This window comes from Fukomys damarensis, unplaced genomic scaffold (genome assembly GCF_012274545.1).
Source record: "Fukomys damarensis isolate Sample0158 unplaced genomic scaffold, DMR_v1.0_HiC HiC_scaffold_30, whole genome shotgun sequence".
Classification (NCBI taxonomy): Eukaryota; Metazoa; Chordata; class Mammalia; order Rodentia; family Bathyergidae; genus Fukomys; species Fukomys damarensis.
The window spans coordinates 26,844,771-26,847,708 of record NW_022900942.1 but is presented as its reverse complement, the minus strand read 5'-3'; the positions used below and the strand labels follow the sequence as shown (position 1 = coordinate 26,847,708).

At 47.2% G+C, this 2,938-nt stretch overlaps 1 pseudogene; it reads right to left on the bottom strand.

The window, feature by feature from the left end:
• The window catches only part of LOC104847832, a 13,214-nt pseudogene extending 11,841 nt beyond the window's left edge, over positions 1 to 1,373 (bottom strand).
• Positions 1,374 to 2,938: the final 1,565 nt, after the last annotated feature.

Below are 2,938 nucleotides of genomic sequence, written 5' to 3'. Positions count from 1 at the left end.
AGAGTCTCAATATGTAGCTGAGGCTGACCTTGAACTAACTATGTAGCCCAAGCTGTCCTCAAACTCACAGCAGTGCTCCTGTCTCAGCCTCCCAAGTGCTGGGATTACAGGTGTGAACCACCACACCTGGCCCTCATCTGTTTTTTATTAACCTGCACAAAAACTGAGACTAGAAAGAGGATGGGAAATTTCTGTTGGTTTTTGGGATGGGAGGGGGCAGTAAGCGGGAAGGAAGTCCAGGGAAGAGATGGCAAGAAGCAGAAGAAATAGAAAAGCTAAGGGGAAGCAGGACAGAGAACCTCAGCCAGATAGGGGAGAAGTCAGAGCAGTTAAAGAAGGGTGAAGGTCTAACAGTTGCTACCGGAGAGGGGACTTTGGAGGCAGAAACCTTTAAGAAACTCTGCAAATAGAAATGCAGATAGTCATGTTGAGGAAGGCACATCAAAAACTGCCAAGGGTGGGTGCTCAGAGCCAAAGGCTAGGATCAACCACCAAGGAGGCCTGGCCTCCTCCGGGGTCATCAAAGGGGAAGGCTGCCCTGTCCCCTTCTAACACCTCCACCCAGGCTTGACTGAACCTCACTTTCCACAGGTAAACAATGAGCTCACAAATGCCCACAGGCCATTCTCTGGCCTTCTCTGCCCAGGGAAGGGTTGAGATACGGAAAGGCCTCCCCTTCCCTTCTAGAACCAAGACTACTACCACCTCTGAGAAGGGAAGGCCCTGGAAAAGACATCTCCTCCCTTCCTTCCCTGCTGCTTTTCCCAGGGGGCCTCTTCACAATGCAGCCTGGCCAGGCCCTGTTGCTGAGGGAACCAACAGACAGCTGGCCCAGCCCCCTTCTCCACAGAAATAGCACAGGGAGAAAGCAAAGGATTAAATTGCCCTAATCTCTCAGCTTCAGAAGAGGCTGGGCGCCCTGCCAGGATGAGGTGGCAGATCCTCATTGGCCCAGAGGAAGCCGGGGCCACAGGCCGAGCTCTGCCTCTCCCTCCTGCCCTATCTCCACATCCCTCTCCTCCATCACAACCCCTCCAAAAAGGGAGACCACCAGCTTCGTTCCCTAACTCAAGAAGGGGAGCAAAAGCCAGACACTGCTTTTGCCTTTCTGATCTCTCCCAGCGTTTAGCAGCAAGGAGGAACTGCCTTGCCTGCGAAAGCCATGACTTGCTTTGGTTCTGACTCATTGTGAATGGTGATAGACATGAATCAGAGCACCTTCCACCTGAGACTGAGGTGTCGCTGACACACTCAGAGGCGTCCCCTGTCACCAGCCGCCCCTCTCTCCCACCTCTGGGTGCGGTCTGCATCCTGGGTCTTAGGCCTCCTTGTGGCTCCGGGATGCTCTGCCCCAACTGCACCTTGGCGTCCATAGGTAGACTTTTAACAATATGCATGCCCAGGCCCCACTGGACCCTACAGAGATACGATTCAGTCAGTCTGGGGTGGGATTCAGGCAAAGGCATCATTGAGTGCCCTGGAGGATTTTTAATGAGTCTCTGGGCTGAGGACACTGGCAGCTGTTTCAGATGCGCTGCCTCTAGCTAAAGTCCAGCAGGGCAGAGCACTTTATTCCGGTTTATACTGTCATCAGAGATCTGCACAGTATTCCTTCTGCCACATTATTTTTTCTGTTTAAAAGCTCCTATTGTGAGCAATATACATACTAGGTAAGAAATGTATAAAATAGAGAAATGTGTGCAGGAGAAAATTAGATCAGTCGTAAACTCCAACATCCAAGGTCAGCAAATATTTTGGGTTGTCCTGTCATCCAGTTTCATGTACTTCATGTACAAAACAGGTCCTGCAGCATACAAAGCTGTGGGTGGCTTCGCTTTCCTCTGTATCCTCAGTGGTGGATGCCCCCTCCCATACACACACACACACACACACACACTTTATGCACTACTGGAGAAAGTGTAAATTGGCAATTTCTTCTAGCAGGTCATTTGGCAACGAGTATCAGGAATGCCGTTAAAAGGGAATGCAATAGAGACAGGATCCAAAGGAACTAGGGCAAGATGGGGGGGAGGGGAAGAAGAACAAAGATGTGCCATGTACGGGAACCTAACAACCCCAATTAACATAAACACTGCACACCATAACATAGGCCAAGACAAAAAAATGAAGAGGGGGTGGGGGAGCAGTGGGAAGGTGGAGGGGGAAGGGAGGAGATTTTTTAAAAAAAGAAACGAGCTGTAACATGCACATGTAGCCACTCCCAAGATGATTGTAAGCCATGAATTGCAAACATGTACTGATTAAAAAAATATTTTTAATTTGTTTTTAAAAATATTGTTAAAATTTTACCTTTTAGTTCATTAATTCCATTGTAATTTATCTTCTAAGAATGAACAGATGCATACAAAAACTTATTTATAGAGATTTCCATTTTAGTGGTATTTATAAAAACCAAATTATCAGCCTCATAAATGTGAAAAATATTAGAGACAGTCAATTAAATTGTGGTTATTGTGAGATAGAATTCCCTATAGTTATTTAAAATCACATTTTGAGCCACACTTGGTGACACACACCTGTAACCCTAGCACTCAAGAGGCTGAGGCAGGAGAGATCACCATGAGTTCAGGGCCAGCCTGGGTGATATAGTAAGCTCAAGGCCAGCCTAGACTACATAGTAAGGCTCTGTCTCAAAAACATGATAAAAATCACATTTTTAAAGAATGTGTAATACTTATCATAAGCATTTTTTTCTATTGTCCCTTAACACCCCAAGACTTGTGTCTTGGAACCCACACCTACATCTTTTTTTTGGACCAGAACTCAAACTCAGGACCTTGCACTTGCCAGGCAGGCACAGCTAAATGCCTGTCCCTGTATCACATCTTATAGGCTTGTTCCCCTCTGATGTTACCCTAACCCCTCTGAGTGCCGCAGGGCAGCTGGTCTCCCCTGATCATCATAACTTTATTCACAG